Consider the following 15,857-nt stretch of genomic DNA (forward strand, 5'->3'; position numbering starts at 1 on the left):
CATGTTAGTGCAGCCAGGACACATCACTCTGTTTCGTAAGCAGCTATGGTACTTCGCCAGAATATGATGGGTACAAAACTCATTGAAGACGACGCCACCACTCGGCTGATAACCCGAGAAGAATTCATCAGTGGAATACGCCGAGAAAGACTGCAATCGCATATACACTCCTGGAAATTGAAATAAGAACACCGTGAATTCATTGTCCCAGGAAGGGGAAACTTTATTGACACATTCCTGGGGTCAGATACATCACATGATCACACTGACAGAACCACAGGCACATAGACACAGGCAACAGAGCATGCACAATGTCGGCACTAGTACAGTGTATATCCACCTTTCGCAGCAATGCAGGCTGCTATTCTCCCATGGAGACGATCGTAGAGATACTGGATGTAGTCCTGTGGAACGGCTTGCCATGCCATTTCCACCTGGCGCCTCAGTTGGACCAGCGTTCGTGCTGGACGTGCAGACCGCGTGAGACGACGCTTCATCCAGTCCCAAACATGCTCAATGGAGGACAGATCCGGAGATCTTGCTGGCCAGGGTAGTTGACTTACACCTTCTAGAGCACGTTGGGTGGCACGGGATACATGCGGACGTGCATTGTCCTGTTGGAACAGCAAGTTCCCTTGCCGGTCTAGGAATGGTAGAACGATGGGTTCGATGACGGTTTGGATGCACCGTGCACTATTCAGTGTCCCCTCGACGATCACCAGTGGTGTACGGCCAGTGTAGGAGATCGCTCCCCACACCATGATGCCGGGTGTTGGCCCTGTGTGCCTCGGTCGTATGCAGTCCTGATTGTGGCGCTCACCTGCACGGCGCCAAACACGCATACGACCATCATTGGCACCAAGGCAGAAGCGACTCTCATCGCTGAAGACGACACGCCTCCATTCGTCCCTCCATTCACGCCTGTCGCGACACCACTGGAGGCGGGCTGCACGATGTTGGGGCGTGAGCGGAAGACGGCCTAACGGTGTGCGGGACCGTAGCCCAGCTTCATGGAGACGGTTGCGAATGGTCCTCGCCGATACCCCAGGAGCAACAGTGTCCCTAATTTGCTGGGAAGTGGCGGTGCGGTCCCCTACGGCACTGCGTAGGATCCTACGGTCTTGGCGTGCATCCATGCGTCGCTGCGGTCCGGTCCCAGGTCGACGGGCACGTGCACCTTCCACCGACCACTGGCGACAACATCGATGTACTGTGGAGACCTCACGCCCCACGAGTTGAGCAATTCGGCGGTACGTCCACCCGGCCTCCCGCATGCCCACTATACGCCCTCGCTCAAAGTCCGTCAACTGCACATACGGTTCACGTCCACGCTGTCGCGGCATGCTACCAGTGTTAAAGACTGCGATGGAGCTCCGTATGCCACGGCAAACTGGCTGACACTGACGGCGGCGGTGCACAAATGCTGCGCAGCTAGCGCCATTCGACGGCCAACACCGCGGTTCCTGGTGTGTCCGCTGTGCCGTGCGTGTGATCATTGCTTGTACAGCCCTCTCGCAGTGTCCGGAGCAGGTATGGTGGGTCTGACACACCGGTGTCAATGTGTTCTTTTTTCCATTTCCAGGAGTGTAGTTGACCAACATCCTTTTCATGTATGGGTTCACTTAACACAAAGGGTGAGTGGCACAACATTGCAATGCTAAGTTGTTCCCACAGTAATAGCAGTTGCATCATAATACTTTTGCCTCTGTGATTTCTGTTTTGGTCATTTAATTTGCAGACTACTTACCTGTTGTGAAGGCACTTTCACAGAAAAAGAGGTAACTGGAGGAACAAACCAAATAAGTCATAATTATGTTAATACTCTTTAATGAGTTTCTAGAGACCATGAGTCCCACGTTCAAAAATACTAACAAAGTATCCCTGAACAAGCTTCAAAATTCTGTGAGTGGAGTGTAGATTCATCCTGTATAAACTTGTAAATAGGTGGGTTATCACAGAGAAACACATGGTACCATAGCTGCTTACGAAACAAAGTGATGTGTCCTGGCTGCACTAACATGTATCAGTGTTCTCTGAGACGTTTACCATATTGTAATACGATTTGATCTGACATTATGAGGAGCTAGAACATACATTTATTTTATTTCTCTGAAGGTGCCCACATTATGATTCAGACTTTGTCTGCCTCAGGGTAGAGTTTGGATTACACACAAAGCGTTTTGCCATTTTGCTTTCAGATAATCTTCAGTTCATAGTAGAAAAGAAAAAACATCCATTGTGTTGATGTAATGCCACATTAGGGACTCCGGGAAGGAAGATTTTGTCCCACTAGATACACTGTCTCATACTAGTTCACACTGCATTGGTCATCAATGGCATGACATCTCTTAATGTTTGCTACCACCAATATACGTTCTATGTGTGCTTAATGAGTGATGGTACAATGCTTTAATTTTATACTTTTATTTGTTTCCCAGATCTTTCCCGTTCTTGTTCATGCAACCACATTCCCATTGCATCTGTCAGCTCTGAGTAATTAGTTGAAATGGCCAGATGGCAGATTGTAATGTAGTTGTATTGGGAGTGGATGGCGGAGTTGTTATGACAGGTTGAGGCCTGCGCCAACTCCATGGGGCCTTAGGGGGCCCGAGCCCCTCAAAAATTCATTTGGGGGGGGGGGGGGGGAGGGGGGTAGAGACCCTCTCCCCCCAATAATTTAAGAAAATTATTAGTTATATTATGCTTTGTAATCACAAAATTGTGTTGGAATTTTTTATTTTCCTTGTTTGACGATGGTTATCTTTTAAAACACGTTCAGTAATGAGTTAAAACAAATAATTATTACGGTAGTAAGCAGGTTAACTGAAAACGAGTGGTGTGAATCATGATAGGGTTACCGTGCTGCGGTCACGCTTAGAGTTTGCCCCCGTGCGCGAACCTTCGGGTAAAGTCTGGTGCCGGCGGGCCAGCGTTGCGGCGGCCAAGCCAGCACTGCGGCCACGGCATCAGAAGAACTGGAACAGAAGTGCCTGGGACACTCCGCCCCGCGTCGCCTTGATGCTTCGAGACTTTATGATGCCACAGCTATATAAAGTCCATCCTGCTGTCGCAGTCATTCAGTGTGGATAGTTCCTTTTCCTGTCAGGAAGGTCGCAGTTCGTAGTAATAGACGGCAAATCATCGAGTAAAACTGAAGTGATATCAGGTGTTCCCCAGGGAAGCGTCCTGGGACCTCTGCTGTTCCTGATCTATATAAATGACCTGGGTGACAATCTGAGCAGTTCTCTTAGGTTGTTCGCAGATGATGCTGTAATTTACCGTCTACTAAGGTCATCCGAAGACCAGTATCAGTTGCAAAGCGATTTAGAAAAGATTGCTGTATGGTGTGGCAGGTGGCAGTTGACGCTAAATAACGAAAAGTGTGAGGTGATCCACATGACTTCCAAAAGAAATCCGTTGGAATTCGATTACTCGATAAATAGTACAATTCTCAAGGCTGTCAATTCAACTAAGTACCTGGGTGTTAAAATAACGAACAAATTCAGTTGCAAGGCCACATAGATAATATTGTGGGGAAGGCGAGCCAAGGTTGCGTTTCATTGGCAGGACACTTAGAAGATGCAACAAGTCCACTAAAGAGACAGCTTACACTACACTCGTTCGTCCTCTGTTAGAATATTTCTACGTGGTGTGGGATCCTTACCAGGTGGGATTGACGGAGGACATCGATAGGGTGCAAAAAAGACAGCTCGTTTTGTATTATCACGTAATAGGGGAGAGAGTGTGGCAGATATGATACGCGAATTGGGATGGAAGTCATTAAAGCAAAGACGTTTTTTGTCACGGTGAGCTCTATTTACGAAATTTCAGTCGCCAACTTTCTCTTCCGAATTCGAAAATATTTTGTTGAGCCCAACCTACATAGGTAGGAATGATCATCAAAATAAAATAAGAGAAATCAGAGCTCGAACAGAAAGGTTTAGGTGTTCGTTTTTCCCGCGCGCTGTTCGGGAGTGGAATGGTAGGGAGATAGTATGATTGTGGTTCGATGAACCCTCTGCCAAGCACTTAAATGTGAATTGCAGAGTAACCATGTAGATGTAGATGTAGATTCTGCAGACGTGCTTAGTGTCCTACTTTAGTGTCTAGTGGACTATTTCATATGACCATATTTTATCGTTTACTTTAGTCTCCTAGTGTATTGTAAATTAAGTTTGCAATGGATAAATCTGTTAGCAAAAAGATGCGCTTTGAAGTTGATGATACTGCAAGTCAGCCTTCAACAATTATTGTGTTGTCAATTGCTTCGTCGTCTTCAGGCGAGAACCGTTCACAGCCGAAACCTGGACAATCCGGTGAGGGAAGATCATTTCAGAAGTCTTGGGTGATATACATGGCTAGAATATGAAGCATCTATCGAAAAAGTTTTTTGCAAAACCTGCAAAGAGGCAGATACTAAAAATTATTACAATTTTCCGTAGGATTTTCTAGCTGGAAAAAGGCTTTGGAATAATTCCGTCTTCATGAAAATATGTTTATGCATAAAGAAGGTGTTCCGAAAATTAAATTCTATCACTAACCGAAGTGTGGCCTCCCAATTGAAAGAACAGTTAGATAGTAATGTGAAGAAAGGCCGTTTAGCTCTTGAGACAATTTTTACTACCGTGCAATTTCTATAAGGACAAAGACTAGCAATTAGAGGGCACAAAGACGTAAACTCAAAATTTTTTCAGTTGTTGGAACTCCGAAAGAATGACATACCTGAGTTTAAAGATCGCTTAGGGCGTTCGGGGTATAAGTGGATGTCGTGGTGGATGTCCCACGATATTCAAAACGAGGTCATTGATCTACTACGAACGTCCGTGTTGAGAAAGATATTGGCTTCAATCAAGAAGACTGAACATTTTCCTATTATGGTTGATGAAACAAGTGATTCTTCGATTCATGAACAAGTGTCGTTTTGTATTTGTATTGTCGATGATTTCTAAGCATCAACGAAGAGTTTATTGGCTTATACGAGACCCCCCAACACTGAATCACAATCCCTGTTTAGTATTTTAAAAGATGTTTTCGCTCGTCTTGATTTGTCGATGGATAACTTAACAGGACAGTGCTATGATGGTGCCTCGAATATGAGAGGTAAGTTCAAAGGACTAATTAGTTTTGGATATACAACCAAAAGCACGTTTGTGCACTGCAGTGCCCACAGCTTAGACTTAGCACTTACAGACAGTCTCCACCATCTTACGTCTATGAGGGGTATTATGACTTTAGCCAAGGACTTAATAAACACCGTAAGGGAATCCAACAAAAGGATGGGACTTTCCAGAAACATACACTGTGAGAGCGCCAACGACCAAGCTGGTCTACAACCCCTTACCCGTCTTGATGGGCTATGTGAGCTTCTAGTATCTTGAGAATATTGAAAAACTTTGAAGAATTTCTAGAGTTTTTTGGAACATTTTCTGCAGAGGACAAAAATGAGGCAGGTTACAAATGTGCAGGCTACCTTGAGTCAATGTTACAATTCAAGATTTATTTCTTTTTACGTCTTTATTGCCATGCAATGAACCCAGTAGAGGACGTCAATGAAAAAATTCAATGCCCTCATCTAAGTGTTGCTGATCTGGAAAAAGTGTATGAGGGATTGATAGTTTTGAACACTTTTTGGACTTGTGTTAAAAAAAAAGAAAAAAGAAAAGAGAGAGAGAGAGACAAGAAGAAGAAGAAGAAGAAGAAGAATGTAACGTCTCTTAGCAAAAGACATATTATGTGATAAAGAGAAAACATTGTGTATCATGTTTTGTTACTGTATAAAATTATGTACTTTTTTTTATTATTTATTTGAGATAGTATCTGTGTCGGCGAGTACTGAAACCGCCACAGACGATAAATATCAAACAAAGATGAGAATATGCAACTAGTATAAATAATACAGAACGAACATTAATTTCTCTGTCTTCTTCTTGGAATTACGTGAGTAGGATAGCCTGTGACGTTGTATTGTATGCTAACGTAGCATTCTTTTGTCGAGACTGAGAGATGTACGCCATTACGTACTCATTTTAAAGGTGTGTAATAATTAACATATTTAAATGTTTTGAATAGAGTTATTTAATGAAACCTTGCATTATTATTTGTAGTAGCTTGCTTGGCATATTATCCCATCCCTTTAAGACATTTTCAGTTATTTAAATATTATCCGTGGTGCAGAGCTGCGCTACGAACGAACGAGCCGCTGCCGCGGCGTATTCAAACTGCATTAAATGAAATCTATCATACCGCAAAGAAGCGGGAAGGTAATAGTGAAATAAAATTATTTCTTTCAGCTTCCGGACTTGCAGAGCAGAGCAGCAGATTTTATGATGTGTTTTGCAGGTTGACGCGGGCTGCTGATAATATATTACTAACAGTACAAAAAAGATAATTTACCTTCGTAATATAATAGGAATCTTGCTGTGCTTAGTTCTGGTCTGGCTAACCTTATAGTAAAAAACGTATTTTTCTCCGATAATAGTCTCATGTTCTTGTGCTAGTCGTGGTACTTATTGGTGTTTTACTGATAACAAAAATCCACTGCAAAATTTTGTTGTTGAACAATCATTGCGAACTGTAACATCAGTATTCATAATAAAGTAATTTTCATTAACATTTTCAACAACTATAAAGTATGGAAGATATGTTGAGTTGTATAGTGAGTTACAGTAACGAAAAATGTTCCTTTAATAGAAAGCCAGATACAGAACAATAAGAATACAATATATTCTGTTTTGTTGAGAATTAATGATTATAAAGAACTTCATGGCACAGCATTACTAAAAGGTATATCGCGGCTCTTTTCGTATATGCGTTGTTACGCAAATAATAATAATAATAATAATAATAATAAAACAAAATAAACAGAAAAGAGCTTACGAAGTGAAACTGGCGCCCAAAAACGCGGGGCCCGAATTTGCAGTGGCCACGAAAATAATTGTTTTATGTATTTTCTTTCAGTGTCTATTGTTATATATATATGTATGTGTTTAGTGATAAATGTATGTATGTGTATCATGATTAATGCCATGTGTTAATGAATGTACAAACATTCTTTCATGAAAAAACGCACTACTGCAAGCGAGTCAGAGGAAACGATCCTGAGAGTACTGAGAAACAGTAACGACTACATAATCCGGGGGCAGCCGAACCCCGAAATTAGATAAACTAAAGGTAAGACTACAGTGTAGTTGTCCTGTTTGTAGAAGCTTAACTCCAGTGAAGTGATCTCATATCGCTAGTGGTGTGCGTAGTTTGACGTTAGTGTTTATGACAGGGCAAAGTTGATTGTAGATAGTAATTTTTAGTGTGCAGTGTATTGTAGATAGATTAACATATTTTGTGTGCAAGTGGTAAAACTGTCAGATCTTGTGTTTAAGTAGGTAATTTATGAATATGGTTAAATTGCGTAGTCAACGTCCGAGCAATATGGATACTGAGGAACAGCCATTAGTTAGTGCAGGAAATGTAGAAACGGATGCATTAAGCAGTACAAGTACTCTCTTTGAGGATATACCATGCGAAAATGTGGGGGCAGGGGCACAGGAGGAGGTGCCACCACCCACCAGTGCTCAAGGAGATGTAGATAAAGAAATAGCACCACCCCCAGAAAAGCAGGAACCAGAGAGTGGTAATCTGCCTGGTGGACGTTCACTTCAGGCGATATTAGAGCGCGTGCTGGATTACCAGTCAAAATTTGCACAACAGCAAGCTGAGAGGGATCGCCAGCAGGCTGAGCGAGATCGACAGCTAGCTGAGCGCGACCAGCAACTTGTGCAATCGTTAGAAATTATGAAAAAAGACATTGCCTGTATGAAACAGAATTATGAGTCGATACCTAAGGCCGTGCAGGAGTTGACTGTACAGGTCAACAACCTGCAAGTAGCAAACACTAACATCGTAGACGAGATAGGTGTCTTAGCCAACCGATTAGAAAAGCTAGAAATAGATTCCACACAGCTTGTAGAGCAGAAGTGGAACGAACAAGCGACTAAAATTGAAACCGAATTCAACTCATGGCTGGAAGCGAAGGAGAGTGAGACTGACAAAAATATTAATTCAAAGGTACAAGCAGCCATGGCAGATAGAGATTCCGAATCGTTCAGTACCGCAGTAAATAGTCAGGTACAGAACGACGTGCAAACCATCAAACAAATACTCAGTGAGGATATTCCGCAGTGGCAAGTGAATATTAACAAACGGATATCCGACTTGGAAAAGGGTTTAGCCCAGAGCAGCAAACATTTTGAACATGAACCTATGTCGCCGACAGCCAATGTTTTTGGCAACGCACAAACTTATACGCGACGCAACAATGGTGAATCTTTAGGTGATGATGCGAAGAGCTGTAGATTCGGTTCGGAGCACACAGCCTATGTCCCAGGAGCAAACCAGTATAGTCCAAAAATATTAGTTGAAGAAAGTTTGATAAAAAATAGGCAGTTTCAAACGTTTACTACGGAACGGAAGTCAGTACACCCAGTAGTATTCATAAAAAGCTTTAAAAATATCTTGCCTAGTGTGTGGAACGAAGCACAGAAAATTCAATACGTAATGTCATACATTCAGGGCGATGCGGCGTTGTGGGCTACGGAAGTAGCAGACAGCTGCATGACGTATGAACAGCTTGAAAGAGCGTTTTTGTCGAAATACTGGTCGCCTTGTATACAAGAGCGGCTAAGAAAAGAAGTATACAATCCCGAACCGTACTCACCCCGTCTTGGGAATCTGAGACGGTATTTCGAGAAGTATATAAACAAAACGCGCTACTGGGACGAGCCTATCTCACCAAGAGACATAGTAAGACTCCTAAAATCACATTTACCCATTCATATCAAAGAGAAATTAATACACGTACCAGAAAGCGACATGGAACTTTTCCTGTCTGTTCTAGATTCAATAGACTTAATCCAGGAAGACGCAAAAGCAGCGTGTGATCACTCGCAGAATAATGGATCAGGGTGTTAACATGACAGAAATAATAGTGCACAAAACCACAACCATGGAAATGGTGGGGGTGGTAATAAGCGGCAAGAGCATTCGCAAAATTGTAATAATGGGAGAAGTCAGAACGGGTATGGTCAACCGTCCCATAATAAAAAGCGTCGATTTGACGACCGGTACGATTCCGGACTGCCAGGGAGCAACCGCTGGAAAAATGCGCGAGGTCAGTGGCATAGCAATTACAGCGACAGTAATCGCAATTGGAATCAGAATCAGCGACCAAGCCCAGAGCGGCACGGTAATGACCGGTACGACAACAACAGACCACCACTGCAAAACGCGCCTATTGCGCAGTCGTGGCGGCCTACAAATCAAAACGTACACATAGTAGAGGTCGCGGACAATAGCCGTCCAAGTACCTCGAAAGCAAGCAATCCAACAAACTAGAATCGGCCTCGATATGCTCTCCATCGCTGGCCGAGGGGTGGAGTGAGAGCAACACGAATGACAATAATATCCCTGGAATACATATGCTGCGATACAACGACGGTATCAGTATGGATAGAGATCTACTGACCGAACCGCATGAATGTAAGAAAGATAGCAACGAAAATGTGCAAGCCATAATAGAAGCGAAAATCAATGATGTTGCCGTGAATATAATCATCGACACAGGTGCCTCAGTGAGTGTAATGAGTACAGAATTGTTTAAAGCGCTGGGGAAGGGACGTAGCATACCGACTTTCCCGGTTAATAATTGCAAGGTGTCTGGAGCTATAAGTGCACAAAGCCAATTAGTTAAGTACCAGGTGCAGGTGGAGATTTGTAAGGAGAGCGAAGCCATAGTGAGCTCGTTCCTCATTGTTAAAGGGTTAAAGGTGGCCTGCATTCTGGGAGTAGATTTTCTCCGTGAGAGGGACGCAGTGATCGACCTCTCCTCGGGAAAACTAAGCATAGTTAATAAAGGTAGGAGGATTGAGTTGTCTATGATGAAATCGAAGGAGGTACTTGTGCCATGTTGCAACCGAATTAATATCAAATGTAGGAACCCCTGGGTACTACACATCAATAATTATTCACCTGTGACAGATCTCTATTATCCGAGTATAGAAGATAGAAATTTTGAAACAAATGTTCATGCATTTCAGACCAAAGTACAGGAATCTGAAAGTTTAAGCAACATACAAAAGCAACAGTTGACGCAGCTGCTATCGGAATATACAATGGTATTTACCGACCGACCAGGAATAGTCAAAGGGTACCACTCTCACATAGAGGTGATGCCCCACAAAACATACTGTCGCGCATATTACTCCATCCCTTGGTCGAGGAGGGAAGTAGTGGCTAAAGAGATTCGGAAGATGTTAGAGTGGGACAACCTAACCAGCTGTGCTGCAAAAAGAAAAAAGAAGTACGACCGAGGTGTAACTAACAAACAGAAATACAATGTAGGGGACATGGTGCTTATTCGTAACCACCCCAAATCCTCAGCCACCCTAAAGCAAAATAGTAAGTGGCAATTGGTATATTCAGGGCCCTTTGAAGTAATAAAGGTGCCACACGAATGTAGCTATTTGTTAGCACATCCCCAGACGGGGAAAATAAAAGGACTATATCCACGTAAAGATGTAAAATTATTTATTCAGTGACGTGTCAGATGTAAATAGTAGTAGTTATGAGAAGATTTCAGTTGTGTTTTAGAGGATCAGTATGTTAGTTTTAAGAAAGAATTTGTGTGTAATTAAACCTTGAGGAAGTAAATCAGTAAACTAAGCAATAGCATGCAAAGACTTTGTTTACAGACAATTAGTGTCATTGAAATACTATATGCTCATCAAGCAATGAACAATCTATTTGTTGATAAAATAAGGATTAATATCTTGAATCATTTTTCATTTGTAGTAAGTAAGTGCAATTAATGATGAAATCTCATATAGTAATGTAACAGATGTAATTGTGTTAGAATTAAGGAACCCTGAGAGAGAGTCTCTACTGGCCAAAAATTGACTTTGTAGTACGAAACAATTATGTGATGTAATGTTACTGCCAATAGTGATCTGAGAACGACACTGGAGCAGAATTCAATCAAAAACAAACCCGTTCCGTATAACCTACGCTTTGTATGTATCGATGCTCCAATTGAAGCCTGTGTACTTGGTACACGTCCTTGAATATTCATTACGCGGTACGCGAATCAAGTCAATCAACGCGGAAACTACACTGTAGTCCTGTAGGACAGATCATTAAAAATAATACTAGTACTAAATGAAGTATTTATTGAGCAATATGCCCAAGTCGAGCTGTCATGCACATGGTAAAATCTGTTTGCTAGATGGGTGATAACCTGGCAAGCTACACTGAAAAAGGAAAAGAAAGCTATGTACCAAAAATCACACACCTTTGAATAATTACAAAAAAAGCAATATATGCCTAGTAATAGTATTAAAAGTGTGTAATGACGTGGTAAACACAATGGACTCAATGTAGATGAGAGTGACTATGCTAAGAACATTTGATATGCATTAAAAATAAACTGTGTGCATAAACAATCTCGGAAAGGACGGAATATTGTGTGTAGTAGGGACAGAAAATGGCTGTTGTATCTGCACCAATATATACGTCGGTATAAGTGTAGTGACTAACTGTCATAGTGCAGTGCTCAACGAACAATATACTGTGTGTAAAAACGGTAGTTAGGGATCCATTCGGAGACAATGCAAACAAACATCGCTCGACGGAAACATTTAGTGTGTGTGAACCGAAACATTTTTCGCGTGTTGAGAGACGCTCTGGCAGCGTATCGACCGTGAGAACAAATGAAAGTGTGTAGTACAACGTATGTGTGACGAACCCTGAATACCAGTGTCACAATGCGATTCACTTGTGAAACCACAAGAAACCCGTTATCACGCCAAAACATCCTGTGCATACCAGCGAAACGACGGCTTACTGAACAATAAACGCTTTTAACCAAGTCGCATTTTCTTCCACAGCTAATAATCTGTATCCTTAAAGACAGTACACCGTTGTGGAATATTTGTTTCATGCATTGTGACGGGGAGCCATGCGGAGAAGCAGAGTCGGGTGCCGTGCCGCCAGCCAGCTGGTCGCGGGAAACCACTGCAACACGCCGACATTGGTGAATGGTTCGGCGCGGTCCGCGACTACTCGGGCGCCACCCCAGCACGCCGTCGCTGTTACTGCGAGCAGGTCGTCGACCCCAGCGGTCGTTGGCACGCCGCATTCCAGACGACGCTACGCAACAATTGTTTCGCGCCGCCCGCTCCGTACATTATTGACATTCAACCAAACATTACCAACTACGTTGTTAATCTACTAATATGAAAATGATTTATTGGACACGAAATTACGTGACAGACATTTTTTTCTTTAGTTACTGTGTATAGACTCAAAATATTCATTGGTTCAGTGATATATGTTATATGTTTTCGTCACATTAGTGAAGCAAACTGACACGAATGCCATACCATGATAGAACATTTGTCGTGAGTAAGTGTAGAGACAATCCATTACATTACTGTAAAACTGTTTGATGATTGACTTTCAGTGACACAGAACACAAATGTGAAAGAGTGTAGAAGGTACATTTTTAACAAGGAGACTAAAGGTTTAACATTTTGTCATAAATAACCTTTGTTATCTGTGAACATTGGATAAAGTCCAACCTTTTTTGATGAACAATCAAACTGTGTGTTAAGACAAACCGGGTGAGATGACCATGGCTCCGGCGCAGTTTTCCCAGGTATTCTGACCGCACGTAGCCCGAATGGGGGAGCCAGAAAACTGTAATGTCCCTGGGACTAGGTTTACGGTCACCTCGCAAAGTGTGAGAAAACTATAAAGAGTGTAAATAAAACTATAGTGCAAAAGAGCAAAGAAGTGAACAGTGAATATACCAAATAAGGTGACAGACAATGACAAAACGGACGTTAGTGGCAGCATATTGCCGAACATTCTTAACGTTAGTCAATTGCTGCCAGGGGGCATTGTAACGTCTCTTAGCAAAAGACATATTATGTGATAAAGAGAAAACATTGTGTATCATGTTTTGTTACTGTATAAAATTATGTACTTTTTTTTATTATTTATTTGAGATAGTATCTGTGTCGGCGAGTACTGAAACCGCCACAGACGATAAATATCAAACAAAGATGAGAATATGCAACTAGTGTAAATAATACAGAACGAACATTAATTTCTCTGTCTTCTTCTTGGAATTACGTGAGTAGGATAGCCTGTGACGTTGTATTGTATGCTAACATAGCATTCTTTTGTCGAGACTGAGAGATGTACGCCATTACGTACTCATTTTAAAGGTGTGTAATAATTAACATATTTAAATGTTTTGAATAGAGTTATTTAATGAAACCTTGCATTATTATTTGTAGTAGCTTGCTTGGCATATTATCCCATCCCTTTAAGACATTTTCAGTTATTTAAATATTATCCGTGGTGCAGAGCTGCGCTACGAACGAACGAGCCGCTGCCGCGGCGTACTCAAACTGCGTTAAATGAAACCTATCATACCGCAAAGCGGGAAGGTAATAGTGAAATAAAATTATTTCTTTCAGCTTCCGGACTTGCAGAGCAGAGCAGCAGATTTTATGATGTGTTTTGCAGGTTGACGCGGGCTGCTGATAATATATTACTAACAGTACAAAAAAGATAATTTACCTTCGTAATATAATAGGAATCTTGCTGTGCTTAGTTCTGGTCTGGCTAACCTTATAGTAAAAAACGTATTTTTCTCCGATAATAGTCTCATGTTCTTGTGCTAGTCGTGGTACTTATTGGTGTTTTACTGATAACAAAAATCCACTGCAAAATTTTGTTGTTGAACAATCATTGCGAACTGTAACATCAGTATTCATAATAAAGTAATTTTCATTAACATTTTCAACAACTATAAAGTAGGGAAGATATGTTGAGTTGTATAGTGAGTTACAGTAACGAAAAATGTTCCTTTAATAGAAAGCCAGATACAGAACAATAAGAATACAATATATTCTGTTTTGTTGAGAATTAATGATTATAAAGAACTTCATGGCACAGCATTACTAAAAGGTATATCGCGGCTCTTTTTGTATATGCGTTGTTACGCAAATAATAATAACAATAATAAAACAAAATAAACAGAAAAGAGCTTACGAAGCGAAAAGAAGAAGAAAAAGAAAACAACTTTCAAAAGTTTATGATCCTTCGCTTCCTTGAATGCGAAGTATACCAAAGAAGTGTGAAAACTACAAAGGCAGTTCGCCGCACACTTTCAAAACCCCAAAGGGATACTACAAAGTTATTTACATTGAAGTTTGTGAAAGGGTGCAGTCTTGCATTACTGAGTGGTTTGCTTCAACGGTCTCATACAGGTCATTGCAGTTGAACAAGAGTGCTTGCTTTTAGTAAACAGAGGTGAAACAAACTTGGAAAAATCAACTGAACTTTTCAAAAATGAGCTAGACATTGAGAGACTGCACTTACACTTGAATATGTTAGCCAATATCTCTAATAAAAAACAACTGGTCTTAAAAAAACATGCGTGATGTAAGAAAGTACATTACTCAAGAGCCTGCAATTGGAGAAATGATATGTGAAGTAGTGAAGTGCATTAACCTTCTCCAAGTAGTTCCAATCACGACAGCAAGAGCAGAAAGGTCATTTAGCGCCCTTGGACATCTGAAGTCATATCTCCGATCAACAATGGGACAGAAGTGATTGAACAACTTAGCTGTTCTTCATGCCCATCGAGATGTTTTGGATGAATTGGATATCCGACAAGTCATCAACGACTTCATATTCAGTAATCCATTCAGACGGTCAACATTTGCACCTTTCTAAAGACACTCTAGCAGTAATAGTGGCATTTAGAGCAATATTAAAAATTTGTATAAAATAGAGAATTAAATACATACATGATGTTAAATTTTCAGTATCAAAATATTTGTACTAGTTTAGGACTCTTAAGGAACCATTTGCACTCGAGCATAGACGATATTTAATTTACTGAACGTAGATTATATGTATCAATTTTTTAAGACAAGAGAAAGCAAAACAAAGGAATTAACACCGCTCTCTTGTCGCAGCCAGTAGACATCAGCACTCTTATGTCATTCGTTGTCCTAGAAGGACGTAATATTTTGTGTGGCTCCACAGTTAGCCACATTGATACTTATTTGCAGAACAGAGGCGCAGAATTAATAAGTCGCTCTCATTTGTGAATTATCTGCAATTATTTACCTATAATTTTAAGTAAGTGTCATTCATATCGAAATGTATATTTTGAAATGAATACATGTTTTATTTAATCGTACGCTTTTCTCTGTTTTAGAAGTTTTAGTCACCTGATTGTCATGATTGAAGCTGAGGTCAGACATCAGACTTTGCAACAAAAAGTATATAATGAGCCTTGGCTACGTTCTGTACATCGTCGGACGTGCGAAGCTCGAAAAATTCACGGCATAAATTGCCTTTACTTTATTGTGTGACCTCAATGAACAATGCTACGTAAGATTTTATGAAACATCAAGAAATTCAATTCCAATCTTAAAGGCGAAACAAACCTTAATCTCTCAATTACTCATCCAGACAAGCTATTATTATTATTATTATTATTACAATTTATTATTATTATTATTATTATTATATTATTTTATTTTTATTTGTTAAACTGGCGACGGTGTGCCAGGTCTCATTATTGTATCTGTACTACAAATAATTGTTCTTTTTCATGTACATCCTGACCGGCAACAACCTATGTGACGAGAATATTTAAGAAAACGAATAAAATCTGAAGACAATTTGGACTGGAAATGCAATCTTCGCATCAAGACGACATGTACGGTAAGACGCAGCACTCGCGCATCCACAATTGATTCCAAACACATATTTCATTCAGAATT

The sequence above is a fragment of the Schistocerca piceifrons genome, chromosome 2 (assembly GCF_021461385.2).
Source record: "Schistocerca piceifrons isolate TAMUIC-IGC-003096 chromosome 2, iqSchPice1.1, whole genome shotgun sequence".
Classification (NCBI taxonomy): domain Eukaryota; kingdom Metazoa; phylum Arthropoda; class Insecta; order Orthoptera; family Acrididae; genus Schistocerca; species Schistocerca piceifrons.